A 16595-nucleotide genomic window follows, 5' to 3' on the forward strand; every position below is an offset into this window, starting at 1 on the left:
TCTCAGGCGACGACATGTTTCGCAAACGTTGCAGTTTGCTTCTTCAGGTCCGAAGATATCCGCCAATCATTGGAGAGTAAGTACTTGAGTGACTAATTAGGCAGCCTGAACATCATCGTCAAGGTATAAATTACGGCTTGGTGGACGTTAAAACTAACTTAACTGAAAATGAAAAACAATTCAACATTTCAACAAGACGTTTTGAGATGAAGTTACCTGATGTTGACACGAGTTGCATCGAGACCACTAGCCGTTATTATTTATTTTTTATTTTCAACTTCCCCGTAAACAGCACATAGAGGCCAGTGACGTCATGGCAAAATTTGCCGTTCCGGAACGCACTTTCCTTACCTTTTTTTATTAGAAATATATTACTCTGTATGTTTTTTATGAAAAATTGCGATTTAAATTTAATTACAAAATGTTTTGTTTTGATTTCGAATGTATATATTATAATTCGAAGCAACAAAATGATACAAGTGTTAATTCACTATTATGTCTTTTGTCAACTATTACCAGAACGGCGTTCAGGCTCCATGACACCCATTATAGAGGCCTTTATAACGGAGGATCAACAAAGCACGACACAAGCATCCATGCCCTGGACAGGGACCACCTACCCAGGCAGGATTCGAACCCGCGATCTACGGTTCGGCAGGCGAGGACTTTACCCCATTACAATGGAGGCCGGCGAATTATTATGAAATAATTAGGAAAAATAGCCCGTCGATTTATTAATTTGATAATTGTCTATCTTGAAATTTTCGGGGAAGTCTTAGATGTACAAACTCATTAAAATTTTCCCGGATATCAATTGTGAAAATTTTACACCTGACACCATCATTAGTTACGAGTGTCGCATCAAGCAGTAATGAAAACTGCAATCGCCAGTCCAGCTCCCTGTGTCACACGAGCGGGTCAACCTTTCCAACGGGACAAGGTTGCAGTCGGTGGGAAAGGTCACGGAGCCATGTAAAAGTGGATTACAGCCGTTAAAATTTTAGCCAAATTGTGGCCCCAGGGAAAATCTTGCTTTGCACGAGGAAGGGGATGGACTTAATTATTTCATGGGGAGGGTGGGGGTGAAATTCGTCCACTCACGGAGCGGAAATGAGGCGAATTTTAAAGGGAAGGTCACCCTCCAAAACCCCGTAATCGAAATGAGTGACTTACTTCAATTTCTTTTCCCTTAAATATGACTAACTAGATTTTTTACCGAATGTAACGTGTATGCTTGCTTCGTGGATTTCGAAAAATCTTTTGATAAAGTAAACTTTGAAGTAAATGTTTTCCTTTCCATTGTCCGTTATCGCAACTTGCCTGTTCGTAACTTCTCCCACAATAAGATTAGATCCTCTCTTGGCATTGCAAATTTAGCTGATCGCCGTATACTCAATGACCGGAGACACTTCTTAAATGAATAACCTTCTGACCCTTTGACTTATGGAAGATGGGCAATGGGATATTGTGACAAAAGTTAGGTGCCAACATAATATAAATGCTCGTTGTCGTCGAAATATGCTCATGGAAGTAAACAGAGATTTTGTTATTCACTAAATTTATCTCCCCAGATGTTGCGTGATAATCAGAGTAAATAGTTTAATAACTGCAAATTATACCAAAAACGGATACAATCTCGTGGAAAATAGATGTTTTCATCGATTAAATAGCCTATATTGGGGGAGATTACCCGGATGAAATTCCGTGAAGAATTTATTGTCCTATAATCTACATCTAGATCTACATAATACCCTGCGAGCCACCTCTCGAATGTTTGGCAGGGGGTGACCAATCACCAACGTGCAGCATGAAGGAGGATTGCCACATGCACCCTGCACAGTCGTAGAAATATTACGCATATTAGAAAAAATGCGTGCATATTCATGCAAAAATAAAAATTACCAATGGTCAGTAATTCTTAAGGCCGTTTTACACGGTACACGAAATTGCGCAATCTGACGTACGTGCGAAGGCGCAATCAAAAATGCGTCGTGTAAAGCGGTGAATTGCTAGAACACAAGCGAGAATGCGTGGATGCGAGACGGCAAAATAGCCCCTGTTCTAATTTCGTTCATGCATTCGCGCGATTCCTCGCCATTTAAGAAATAAATGCAGCTCTAACCTGTGCAATTCCGTGCCCCGTGTAAAACGGCCTTTATGGCAAATCCATGCAATGTTAGAAGTATGGAAGAAAAACAAAACATGCAGTGAGTTCCATAATATAGTTGATTCGCCAGATACCGGCTTAATGTATCAGAGACCGTTCCCCGTCATCATACTCCGCAGCCTAATCTGTACAGATTGATGGGAGGACCAAGTTGGGCATGAGTGCATTCTTTACATGCCCTCCTCTAAGTCTTCCACAAATGTAAACAACGCGCTTGAGATTGTTCTGGAGGGAGTCCATGGCTGCAGCGGGAGGGGAGAGGGGAGAAGCTGAGGGGGTGCATTGAACGACAAAAGGATGAGGAATGGGGTGGGTGGGTCCTGCGCTGTTGCCAAATGTACCGCATTCCGCGCGGGAATGAGTGAACGCGGGCGAGGAGAAGAAGAAGGTGGCGCCAAGAAGCATTTCCCATGATTCCGTCCTGATTGCATTGGGGGGGTGGGGGTGGGTCCAGAGGGAGGGAGGGAGGGGGTTGAAGGGTTGATTTTCGTCCGACGCACTCCACCCGGAGGGGGAGGAAGATGAGGAAACGCAATCACACGTTTTATTTTATTTATTTATTTTATATACATATAATGTCACGGTCTATTTTCTTTCCCTGCATCTATATTTCAAGAACAGTTTATCATCTGAGGTGACAAATTTAGTTACTCGCAAACCTTTACCTGCAATTAGGCGTAATTTTCCATGATATTACTTGATTCTTTTCTCCAACTGAAATTAGTAAGAAGTGATAGTGGGAACGAAACCCTTAGGACGGGCTCGCGGGATACACTCCTGGAGCAGGGACTATAAGCGATCAGCTTTTCTCCTCTACCACCAGAAGGGAAAGGACGGGAAGGAACAAGGAAAGGAGGCGCCGCCGCGATGAGAGCCCGACGACGCCTCCAGGGGTAGGACGGGGAAGAAGGGGAGGGAACGAGGAATCCTGCACCGTCACAAGGCGGGCAGGTCCTACCATCAGCGAAACCAAGCTTACGCAATTAATATGCTACCAATTTTAGTAGATTTTCCTATGAGGAAGAAAAATCTATCGATCAAATCGGTAGATAGTAAGAAGTGATAATTGACCAAACTCAATGGTAAAAATGATGAGGATGCTGGAGCCCATTTCTTCGGAAATAATATTACTATTGAGCCTATCTATGTCGCCAATCTTTGTACGTTTATCTCTTTCAAAATGCTAACTTCAGCTTATTTTATTTATTTTATTTATTCATTTATTTATTTAATTCAGTCCAAAAACAGCACGAGACCAATTACAGAGGACTCACAATAACAGGAGAAACAAGTTAATAATATTAAGCAACGTAACCAATAATGAACAAAAAATATTCAACAGTATTTACAAATAAATGACAAAGAACAGTAAATTTCATCGGGTGGTGTGAGGAATAGGGGGGAAATTACGATAGTGATGGTGCAAGATGGATGAGGGATGAAAAAAAGGATCAAAATTTGGAACACATTTGCTATAGGAGTTACTTAATGGAAGAAGGAAGTCTGAATAGAAAAGAACGTTTAAAAGTTTCGCTGGGAAAATATTTCTTTCACCAAAAGTTCGTTTCTACACATTTTTTTAGTCTTAACTCTAATTGCCAAGTACCACACCAATCGTTTAAAGCATTGAGATCTCTCGAATGAATGGTTCTGCGGGATTCGTTGTTTACATCCCTGTAAAGCACTGCATCGTCCACCAAAAGTCGAATTTCACTTAACACAACAGTAGTGATATCATTTTAATACAAAAGGATTAATAAGGGACCAATGACACTTCCCTGAGGTACACCGGATGTGAGTTGCGCCGTATTTGAACAAACGGTACCATTTGTTCGCGGCTGTTTAAAAAATCCTTAATCCAGCGTATAAATTTGGATTGAATGTTTTTCTAGATTAACTAATAATTTCGCGTGCGGGACTTTATCGAAAGATTTTTTTAAATCTAAAAATATCGCGTATACTTGAACGTGTCTCTCTCCAGAAAAAAGGATGCCATTTAGGAAGAGGTTAGCTGAGCCTCGCAACACCTACCTTTTCGGAATCCATGCTGATTTTGACTTAACAGTTAAAACAAAAATCAAGCTTCGACTTTTGACCGTCAGGTGCCTCCATCTTCATAATAACCTGCGAGCCACCTCCAGGGTGTTTGGCGGGGGTGAGTGTACACCAACATGTAGCATGCAATACGCTGCCACGCCGTACTCATCGAAAAAAGGCAATAACATATAAACATGCCGGGTGTGACCCCATGCATGGCTCATTGAAAGTTGACGCCAACCGAGCAAAAAAATCCAAAGTTATTAAGTGGAGAAATATCCAAGCAGCTGCATGAAACTAGTTGGCAACCGAAAAGGAAAACAAGGTGCAACAAAACCAAACCATAAAATGGAAAAAAAGAAAAAAAAATACATGCAACTGTTCGATATATCGAGTGTAGCGGACAATTACATTGATGGCGCACCTGTTTAAATCACTCGGAGTCCTAGGGGTTCGGGTTGGTATGGTGGCAACAGTGCTGGCATCCGAACCAGCCTGTTTGCGTTCAAAGCCCGTTGGTGATACGGATTTTTCAGAGACTTTCCGATCCGTACTTGAGTGCCTTGTGGAGGGCACTTCCAAGTACAGCACACCGTCCGTTGGATGGGACGTTAAGCCGTGGTCCCCTTGGCGCCGACGCCGGGTTTCTCTCCACCCTTCCTTACCTACCCTTCCCTCATGGCGCAAATTAAATCAGCTGTCGGTCGCCTCCTCCAAATACCATAACATACCACCTGATAGTCCTAGGATGGAGCGCCATTTTAAATCTCTTTATCTCTTTGATGTGCCGTCTATTTCTTTTATTTACCTTTCGTCATCTCATCTACCATAACACTTCTGCCTCGAACTCTAAATTAATCTGAGCAAATTCATGACTGTACATTTCTTGCGAAATTTGTCCAACTTTAACCATATTTATGCAGTGGATGGTATTGACATAAAGGCAACAGACGAAGTGAAGTACCTGGGAGTTACGATAACCTCACGTGGGGGAAACATGTAAAGAATATTTGCGGCATAGCCCTGAAGAAATTAAGATTCGTCAAGGGTATTGTGGGAAGAATTTCGGATGAGAAAGTGAAAGAAAGGTGCTATTTTGCTCTCGTCCGACCGCACCTTGAATATGCAGCGAGCGTATGGGATCGGGTGCAGAAAGACTTAATCCGCGAACTGAATAAAATACAAAGGAAGGCTGCGCTTTTCGTCAAAAACTGCTACGGGCGTACCGACAGTGTTACCCAGATGTTAAACGAATAAGGCTGAGAGCCGCTGGAGACTCGGAGGCTGCGCGCTAGGCTTAGATAGCTTGAACAATTGAGAATGGATATCTTTAAGAGCGACACAGAGAACATAATATTGGAGCCACACTATATTTCCAGGTCCGGTAGAAGCGATAAATTAAGAGAGATGTTTTGCCGAACGGATAGATACGGTAATTCGTTTTTCCCCCGAACCATAAAGGACTTTAATAAACGCTAGTCCCAACTTCGTTAGAACACTTCATTTTTTTACCTGTAAACGGCTGGTGTCCTAATACCCCCTGCCACACGCCTTTTAGGCGGCTTGCGGGGTATTGTGTACATGTAGGTGCAAGTTCAAGTTCAAAGGTTTATTTCCGCGAGATAACAGCATTAAATAAAATATGAAATATATAACAAGTAACATGATAACAAAATATACATCTCTCGGAACTGCTTAGGCATACGCCTCTTCAGCACTACTGGGGTTGAACACTGGTACGGGAGTGGTATTGGCCTAGAATTTACCCTAAGGACGACGGGAAACCCGTAAAACCGCCGTCAGGTCACCACGGTACAATACACTATGGAATATTAACGTACCAAGGATAAACTACGTTAGCATATTAACAAGGATAGACATATACATGAATAACAAGTAATAAAGAAATAAATAGATAGAACACGACGGTAAGTTAACTTCACCTTTAATGTCATCTGGGAACACCAAATCTCTGAATATACTTGCTAGAGGTTCGGCAGATATATTGTTCCTCGCCCAAATGCTCCCATATCGTCAAGACACTTCGTTTGGATTCGCGAATATCGCCCGCGCAGGTGGTGCTGAGCTTCAGCGAAAACAGCGGAAGCAGGAAAGGAAAACAGACGCATCACCATAGGCGTCGAGTAATGAGCGCCTTTCAAGGAAAAAGTGAAATCCAGAGGAGAAGGCAAGAGCAAGAGCAGGTTCCCGGAAGCTCCAAGAGTGAGCCAATTTCATGCGTGCATGGTTTTCGGGAAGTGCTTCGGCATGCATCCGTCAGCGCGTGCGTCAGAACTCCCATTCCCACCAGCACCTGCTGCCCATTGCAAGGTGTTAAGATTTGCTGCGCAGCTGTCCGGGAGAATGCGTACATGTGCCGTGAATATTTTTGCCTAATTAACCGTGTCGTTTAGTTGGTTTCTCCTCATCCCTTTTTAGAGTTACCTCTATCCAGGTCGGTAAGCTCAAGGGAGAGGGCTTGCTGTTAAAATAATAATGCGAGGAAGTAACATCAGCTGATTCAGTTAATCGAAATGTACGGACAATCATCCAGAAATACGTTAATTTTACCTCACGACCGTTTAGACCCGAGGTAAATGGCAACAGTATTTATCATTTCAGTGTTCTGAGACATATTTTTTTGCATAATAAAAACTGAATGAATAAGGCAGAAATTCCGAAAAAATGTTAGTTCAGCAATGGGATAGCTTGACTTGGACTAATCTTGACTGGGTAAAATATGTGAGAAATTCGCTAATTTTTCCATCGTTAGGGCCCGTTTAGAATACGCTGCCAGTGTTTGGGACCCTCATGAGAAAGGCTTAATTACAGAGTTAGAACGCGTGAAAAGAAGAGCTGCCAGGTATGTGAAAGGTCGTTACGATTGTCTTGTTAGTGTAACTGACCTCTTAGATAAACTATGATGGGAATCTCTGTTAGACCGTAGACTGGAAAATAGACTAAACCATTTAGATAAATTCAAGAGCAGTGTTTTTTCTGACGAAGTTAACCATATCTTGCGGACGCCAACGTACTACGGAAGATCAGATAATACATATAAATAAAATAAGAGAGCTATACTGAAGAACAGACAGATTCAGAATGTCTTTTTTTCCACGATCAATGAGAGATTATAACGGCAGCGGTAAAACTCATTAATAGATTAGATAACTTGTAGTGTAGCCTACTAACCTATATAAAACTTAATGCATGTTTCTTAATTTTATCATTATTTCTAACAACAATGTAATGTTTATGCTCTTCATAAGAGCATAAACATTACATTGTTGTTATAATAAGGAAGGTCAGGAGAAGAAACTTTATTCATTATTTCTAACAGCATATGGTAGTATAATTTGTTAGTATGCGTGACGTTTTTTGTACCGTGTGGTATGTATGTGGGAGTCCAATTGCATGCTGCATGCTGGTGATTGATCACCCCCTGCCAAGGACCTTACAGGTGGTTCGCTGGGTATCATGTTGATGTAGATGTGTAGTCTCTGCATGTGTAGTTAATATATATAATTATATCTGCGAATCCTAATTATATACATGATTCTTTTTAGTATGTTATAACTCATGCATGAATCACTTACTACGCTTCATTTTCATTTTTCTATCACTAACATGCAGTTTTATTTATGTGGTAGTATGTCCGTAACCTTAGCTTTCTCCTAGTTTCTGGTCCGACAGGGTGTCGTTGTTCCGAGTGCTTGGCCTGTGTCCGGCAAGGGAGCGCATTTCTGGGATGGCTAAGGGGCTAGGTTTAGTGCTGCATGCCTGGTGTGGAATCACCCCCTGCCGCACACCCTGGTACAGCTCGGATACCTTGTGGATGTAGATGTAATTTCATCTCATCATCAAGACCAATTTTGGAAAATTGCAACCACCTTTTATTTCAATTAGTCGAACCTCCACTATATCACACCGGAATTGGTTGAATTTATTAATAAGGCATTCGTCCTCAACGCGGGAGACCAGGGTTCGAGGCTTTCATATGTAGCTTTTTGTCATAATTTCTTGGCACGTTTCCTCCCATGCCATCTTAAACTTCCACTTTCATTCAGGTATTCTTCTCGGGCTATACACCAGGTTAATAATGTCGTATTGGTGGGTGTTTCGGAATGAAGACTTATTGAATTTAAGTATACCGGGACTAGCCACGGTGATAACTTTTACGGGAGTCACCCGCAATGCACAATTGTGCGAAAATTGTTTTCCATTATTAAAGCGCTTTTCTATCTCAGGGTAGCATTTCACAGTGAACCGAATTTACCGTTTGACGAGTACAACAATGAAGTTCAGAGGTGTCGTCTAATCGACTAATGTTCTTTTGAAATATTTTCTGTACTTTCCCTAATGTTTTTCATTCAAAGGATTGCAGATATACAAGAAATGCTTAGATGAAAGCCAGTGTCACGATTATTTATTTGACTTCCTTGATTATGGGGTGCCAGTACTGTTGCGAGCGGCAATTTTTGCATCTCCCCATCTCCAACGACATGATCTTCATTGATACTGTGTTCCACCAAAGCTGACTCCTTTGGTTGCGCTAATCTGAAATGCCACCGGTGCTCTTTCAGCCTCGTCTCAATCGTTCGGCCTGGCTCCCCCACATATATTTTTCCCTATTATTCGCAAGGAATACTTACCAGCTTCATTACATGCTAAGTTTTAAAGTTTTGCAGTTGACTAAAAATGGTGCCTCAGAGGAAATGTAATCCCACTGCAATAGGAAGTAACTTTTGAATTAAAGTATTAGTATTTTCCCGGTGTATAGATGGATGAAAAATTTCTCAGGATTCCCACCGGGTGCGGTATTGGGTTAAGTAATTCTCCCAACGTTTCAATGGCTAAGTCTGCCATCGTCTTCAGGGAATTACTCTTAATGGTACTTTTTACGGTACTAAAATTTCCTTACTTAATTATTATTAATATATTAATTCATTATTTTTATTTTTGCGGTCTTTTAAGTACCGTAAAAAGTACCATTAAGAGTAAATCCCTGAAGACGATGGCAGACTCAGCCATTGAAAAGTTGGGAGAATTAATCCAATACCACACACGGTGGGAATCCCGAGAAATTCTTCATCAACTTTTGAATTATTATCTTTATCAGAGCATTCATCTACAACAAATGGTGTCATCGGAGAAAACGCAATTTTTGCGTCGCGAATGAATGAATTCGGCTAGATTTATTAGTTTTAAATGATCGCACAGTCATGGTGTTTCAGTGGAAAGTCAGAGCGGACTCGAAGGTATGAGGCATAATGCAAGTCAAATGGGGCAAGGACGATATGGAAATCAAACACGATATCTTCAGAGGAATGCCAATGAGGTAGCACGAACCATACGACAAGTGAGTCTGACCCAGACAACCGCCAGACACATTATTATTTATTCCCAGCAACACTTTTATCGGGGCGATCCGTCTAAAGATTCGGATAAAGGCATGGGCGGTCATTTATTTTTTTTCATACGTGTCTGCGATAGAAGGGTAATCTGTTGCATGTCAGGTCTTGGAGCAGTGGTGAAGGCGACTGATAAAGGAAATAAATTTTGCCAAATCATGACATTGATTCACGAAATCAATCGCAACACACACGATGGACGTATGATTGCATGTTTCTGCACCCGTAATTTTTAAAAATAATTTCTCCATTCCATGTTTATGTTTGTTTTTAATTATTTTTCAAGATTTCTGGACGTTTATTTCTTCGCGGTAAACCCTTTGTTTGATTCCACCCTTGAATGGATAGACTTTATTTTAAGTACAAACCGTAAGCAAATTTTAGATATCTGTGCAAGTATATTTGTGTTATAGTCTTGTGCTTTAAATATTCATTTGTGCTTGGTGGGATCTCACACTCTCTGCACTAATGTGAGCATTTTTTTCCATTAAGTGCGCATTTGTGGTACTAATCGCATTCTGCATGTTAGCGATTAAGCACCCCCGCCAAACACCTTAGAGATGGTTCGTAAGGTTTTATATAGTAGATGTAGATTGTACATAAAAATGTTTCACTTCAAGAATTAGTGACGCTAAACCAACGCATTTGTATACAATTTGACGTACACGTACATGATACTTAGGATAGCAATGTCGATAAAAATCTTCATTAGTATCGACATAGGATACAAACTGCGATAGTGGCCCAAGGAGTGGAATATCATAAATTAAAATTGAATGCGGACCCATCATTGCCAAAGAAATATATATTTGTAGACATTAATCATACATTTTGTTTATATATATATTACTGGTCGACATCAATTATACATAAATCGATATTAGCACCGCTTTTAAAAACAAATGACTCCACAATCTCTTTTGACTCCTGGGTTCCAAATTGAACGGTCTTGGCATGTGACGATTGGAAAAATATGGCGATAATTAAAACATAACAGCTGTAAAAACTTGGAGATGCCGGGGATCGAACCCGGGACCTTTCACATGCAAAGCGAACGCTCTACCACTGAGCTACAACCCCAGATATTCAGGAAAGATGGGACACATGTAAAATGAACTTTTATTGATTATAAATCCGCTCCTTATGTACTTTTATCTGTTCCGAGTAACCAGTCCTCACTATCTCACACGTAATTCTGCGGTCGAACCAATGTTTAATTTCAAAACATTTAATTTAATTGGAACATTATGGGGGAAATGAAGAGGACATCGTCTCGTGCCGTGCAGAATGCGTTTCCTCAGGTACATTTTCTCAGATCAGAACCAATAGTTTCTCAGTTGTAGCCTTTTTTTTATGGGAAGCAGTGGAAGGTGTTTTAGAAAGAAGATAGTTGGGCGGTATGGATGTAGTCAATGAGCTATCTAACAGGTTACCCGAAACAGATAAGGCAGCGGAAATATATATTCGATAAACCATCATGTTAGATTTTCCTACTCATTCCCTCCATAACAACTGGGGATGTAGCTCAGTGGTAGAGCGTTCGCTTTGCATGTGAAAGGTCCCGAGTTCGATCCCCGGCATCTCCAAAGTTTTTGCAGCCCGAATTCCGATATGGCTCCACAATCTCTTTTGACTTCTTGTTTCTCCACTCCCCATTCTTTTGACTTTTGGAGGTCATAATAATCCTCTCAAAGAATACGTGAGCCAAGCATTGAGTCAGTCATATGGCAATCAGTTTATTCCAACGAAATACTCATACAAAGCTTTTCCTTTCTAGATTTCCTTGATATTTAATATTTTCTCGAGTATGATTACTAGAAATACGATACCTGTAGTAATTATTATAATAATAGTATTCTACCGATTAACGTAGGTTTCCATGGAGTATTCAAGAAGTGATATGGGAGCCTCCCTTTCCTTCCAGCGCTACCTTCTTTAATTCACTGTAAGACCTACTCCCTTTCAATCTATCTATAAATCCTATTCTTTTCCTTCCCCTCCCTCGTTTCCCTAACTTTCTACCCTCTAACACCATTTTCAACATCCCCTCCCCGCTAAGCACTAACTCCTTCCATACCTTCTGTCTCATCCGTATCTCATCTAAAAGCTGCCTCTCCTCGCCAACCATATTTCTTTCAACTTCGTCGTTCCTTTTCCTCTCCGTCCATTTCACCTTCTCCATTCTTCTCCATACCCACATCTCGAACGCCTCCAATCTTCTCTCGTCTTCTTTCCTCAGTGTCCACGTTTCCGCACCGTAAAGCGCTACACTCTAGATCAAACTCTTCACTAAACAAGATGATAAAAATTAGCTAATATCAAAAAATAATGAGTTCATCACGCAAAGGGATTTACATACGATTGCCAGTAGCCAAGTCGATCTTCAGGATACGATGAAATCTGCATTGACCTGCTCCCCCAAAGGCCGTTTCGTGGCGTGGCGTGTGGCATTAGGGCGCAGCCGTTAACAAAAAAAGAAATGCGCCCACCATGTTCCACTAAGCACTTATCAAAGCCGGAGGACAATAGAATCCCTATACCTATCAATTTAGCAAAATATCTCTCTTAATTTATCGTTTCTGTCGGACCTGGAAATATATTAGGGTTCTAATATGATGTTCTCTGTATCGCTCTTAAAGGCATCCATTCTCAATTGCTCGAGCAATCTAAGCCTAGCGCGCAGCCTTCGAGTCTCTAGAGGCTCCAAACAAAATTTGTTAAGCTATATGTATGCTGCTAACAGTTTTTGCGACCTCTGAATCAAGTACGATTCGAACATTCTAAAGTCTCTTGATAGAGCCTGTCACTCACGCGGCGAATTGATACATCTCTCTCCGTTAGCTCTCAACTTTCTTTGGCGTGGAGGAAACATTGCACATGATAAGAGTACGAGAATTAGCCATAACAAAACGCCATAAACAGGTAACTCATGGCGAATTATTAAGAGCGGAAGAATACAGCGTGCATTTAGACTACAGTACAATCTCTTTCTCATTATTTCCCGTGAAACTTCTGGCTCACATATTCTTTGCGAGGATATACATAGCTCATTGGCTTCATCTATACCACCCATCTTATATTTCCAAAAGTTCACTTGCTTCCTATGGAATAAAACAAAGCTACAATTGACGATGACTGCTAATTTTCGGGTTCTCCAGCCGCGTCTGTCGTTTATGGTTGACAACAGTTTCGGGAGCCATGACTCCCGAAACTGTTGTCAACCTACGCACCTACGCACGGATTTCAAAGCTACAATTGATAAACTACCTATCTTCTTTCACAAAGACCCTTACTTGCTTCCCATGAAAGGAAACAAAGCTGGATTTAATAAACTATTGGTTATGATCTGAGAAAATGTATAATACTTACACCTGAAGAAAGGCTTCAGCATGAAAATCGATGATGTCATTCGTGCTCATTTCATGATATTCCAATTAATAGAATGTTTAGAAATTACTTCAACATAATAATACCCTGCGAGCCACCTTTAGGATATTTGGCAGGGGGTGACTACCACCAGTATACAGCATGAACGTTATAGGATCCCCACATACACGCCAAGCCGGTCACAAAAATAGAACAAAAAATAATTATTAAAAACGTGTGCGTATTCATTAAAGGTAAAAATCGCCAATGACTACTAATTCCTAGAGTATATTCATGCAAGGTTAGAACAACGGAAAAATAAAATATTCAATGCGTAGTTATAGCGATTGACGTCATTCATTTTATTAATTGAGACCGCGTTGCCACCGTTCGAAACATTTATTCGACCGCAGAATTGCTTAAAAAGTGAGGACAGGCTCCTCGGAACGGATAAGGGAGTGGAAATATACATTCGATAAACCTTCAAGTTAGATTTTCCTACTAATGGGGAACTCGCATGAATTTTTTTTATTCCACAGGCGGATAGAAAATTATTTTCTGAATACAACAAAGAAAACCGCATGTATATCTGAGTTTTCCTTCGCGAGATATTTAATGATAAATATTACGAATTTTAAAGCGCGGGAAAAACTACCTCACCCCCCAAGCCACTGCCGACGAAGCCTCGATGACGTCAAAGGTGCCTAAACATCACGCCAAGCTATTGTTGTGATTGTTTATAATAGTTGCCAGCAGTTGTGAGAGCTTCGTTTGTTAGACGTGTTGATTATTTTCTATTTAAAGATAAATATCCGACGATAGAGGCTTGGAAGCCCTCATATTTTGCATTATTTATAATATTAATATCTGAGTGCGGGCATAAAATATAAAACTGGAGCAGTTAAACCAAAAATTATATAATACCTAAATAACATCGTGGTAGGAGTCTGAGCCACGGCCATTGGAAGGGGGATACGTTAATTGTAAGTTGATGTTATCGACGGCATATCATTCATTTAAGTATGCAATTAGAAGGATTTTGATGTTTACTGATGTCCGCTTAGCTTTTATATACAATAACTTCATCCGTTTATTCGTAGGTACCGGAGAATTCGTCGTTTAGGACTATCTGTGCTTGTATTATGGGGTGAATTCCAGTCAATGCAACTTTTGCTCGCTGATTGGAGACATCTAGGAACATTTTTGTGCCAAAATAGTGTTATTTTCAACGTGACGTCTCCCGTTAAGCTACTGATAATAATCACAGTGCCAGTGGTTGTAATGCACAAAGTTTGACAAGGTTGAAAAATATCGGCCAAGAGTTATCAGTGTTCCATCGTGATTGAATTGTAAAAAGTGCTATTACGCTTTCGATAAATGTCTAACAGTAGTGTAAAAATTGTCAGTGGCGTGCTAATCTCCGTTGTTCACCGTAGATATGACATTACACGATCACGCTATTAAAATAAAAACTGTGTGTAAAGTTTGTTATTCCATTATTTCAACGAATAGTAGTGAGAAATGTCACCTGTGTCACTTGTGTGGGCTAATTTAAGGGTTTAAATCAGTGAATAAATAGTTGTATTCATCATAACGAGTTCTGTTATTGTAAGTTGTACGTGATGAATATAAGAATGTGTCAGTGACATCCAGTTTTTGATAAGAGTATTTGCCTATTTCCCGCTATATTTTTATGGTATATGCTAGTATATTGTTTATGGATTTACCTATAATATTGAAATAGGTTGTAGCTTGTGTGTGTGTTGGCAGCGGAACCGATCGCGATCTCACATGTGGATTGTGTGCAGACTGTTTTGCTGTGCATTCGTACCGTAGGACGGATAGGACTACCTTCTCCGCTAATCCGGCGTTGCCAAATTCAACAGCACAGCTTACTCTAATGTCAACAGCACAGCTTACGATCGTTATCCTCCAGTATTACAAGTTTCTTTTACAACTCGATTTGCCGCCAACATATAGCAATAATTTGTCTTAACAAATTCCATGAGGGTCATGGCATCAATTTTGGTGTCCTAAAAAAAGGCTGGTGTCCTAACATCCTATGCCACACGCCTTATAGGCGGCTTGCGGGATATTATGTAGACGTAGATGAATTTCAGGTGTACTATTCGAACGAGTGGCAACGTTATCATCCATTTTTCTGATAACTAAAACACACGAAGTGAAACGCTTGTACTTCGTCATCCCGATGCCGCATTATTAATATCCCAAGTAATAATCTAGGCACAATAGCAATAGGAAAACTTGCCCAAGAATAACATAACAAAATAAAGTGACGATTAGCGGCTAAATACTCCCTCAAAACAAATTTTACTCCAAGCGCTCAGCGTATTTCCCTGCTCCCCACGGTTGTTTAGGCACCTATGACGTCACGCCTGGCCTCGGCAACGCTCGGGTGTCTTCGCGCAGTGGTCGGCTCAGAGAAATTTTTCTCGATTTTAAATGCAATTATTTTATTTCTTTTGATGTTGAATGGAGAAACTGAAGGTATTTTTGCGAGCTAATGTATCCATTTGACTTATTCAAAGTAGTTTTTAGAGCAATCTACGACCCATGGAAGTTCCTCATTCCCGGCTTCACTATCTGGGGATGTAGCTCAGTGGTAGAGCGTTCGCTTTGCATGTGAAAGGTCCCGGGTTCGATCCCCGGCATCTCCAAAACTTTTTGCAGCCCGGATTCCGATAGTTCTCCCTCTAGACTTTTGGAAGCTATAATAGTAAGTGATTCCGACTTATAAGACGTCCGATTACTTATAGGTTTCGTCACACTCCAAGACTATTCAGATTGGAGTCCAAAAGACACAGCCTGAATGAAAAAACTCGGATGAGAGGGAAAACGGACCAATTAGTGCACGTCTGTCCATGAATTTCCAGAATTTTCTGTCTGCTCCATCACTCCTGTCCTACTATGCCCTCGAAACGTCGCGACTAGACGCCCAGTGGGCTGAAATCGAAAAAAGCTGGACAAAACCTCGAAATCAATTTTTTTGAGTGCGGAATCTGAAATTTGGTATAATACTCTATAAGTTTTGTTGCATATGTGGTGTAAATATCTCGAGGTAACTCGGTGATACTTTTTTTATAATCATACATGAACACAAAATTTCGACAGAAAACAGGGTCCACCATTTTGCATCGTATCGACGATAAATATTGCAATAAAGTGAAGAAATTAGGTTGTATGAAATGCCGAACCTTACCATTACTTAATTAATACTCAAATTTACTTAATTATCGTAACATAAACTCAGAACCAGAACTACTCCCTCATAAATATTTTCTATAAGTTTATTCGTTCATTTTGCGGAGAGCTCATCAATGGGAATTGGATTAAATCTCAGCGCCACAAATCACTGCTCACTTTAATGAGCGATTCTCGTCGGCGATCGCAATCACGGTTAAGAAACACCGTTACTGATGAGTAGCAGTGACAGTAACGAAGTGATTGGAAAATCACAGTTCCGATCATCACTAAAATCAAGTCCTACAACCTTCACTATGTTAATGATTTTATTGTAAGCGAGAATAGTATTCAAGCTACAAGTGGTTACCGATTATTTGGCCCAACAGACACTGCTGGGCACAGTAAAAAAT

General features: G+C 40.6%; 3 non-coding genes across 3 annotated transcripts; 2 read left to right on the forward strand and 1 right to left on the reverse strand.

Annotated features, from left to right (window-relative positions):
* Positions 1-10623: 10623 nt before the first annotated feature.
* Positions 10624-10695, reverse strand: Trnaa-ugc. Its single transcript has one exon. It is a non-coding gene; the product is annotated as a tRNA-Ala (tRNA).
* Positions 10696-11129: 434 nt separating this feature from the next.
* Trnaa-ugc lies at positions 11130-11201 on the forward strand. The gene has a single exon. It is a non-coding gene; the product is annotated as a tRNA-Ala (tRNA).
* Positions 11202-15587: 4386 nt separating this feature from the next.
* Trnaa-ugc lies at positions 15588-15659 on the forward strand. Its single transcript has one exon. It is a non-coding gene; the product is annotated as a tRNA-Ala (tRNA).
* The last annotated feature ends 936 nt before the right edge of the window (positions 15660-16595 follow it).

This window comes from Ischnura elegans, chromosome 8 (assembly GCF_921293095.1).
Source record: "Ischnura elegans chromosome 8, ioIscEleg1.1, whole genome shotgun sequence".
Classification (NCBI taxonomy): Eukaryota; Metazoa; Arthropoda; class Insecta; order Odonata; family Coenagrionidae; genus Ischnura; species Ischnura elegans.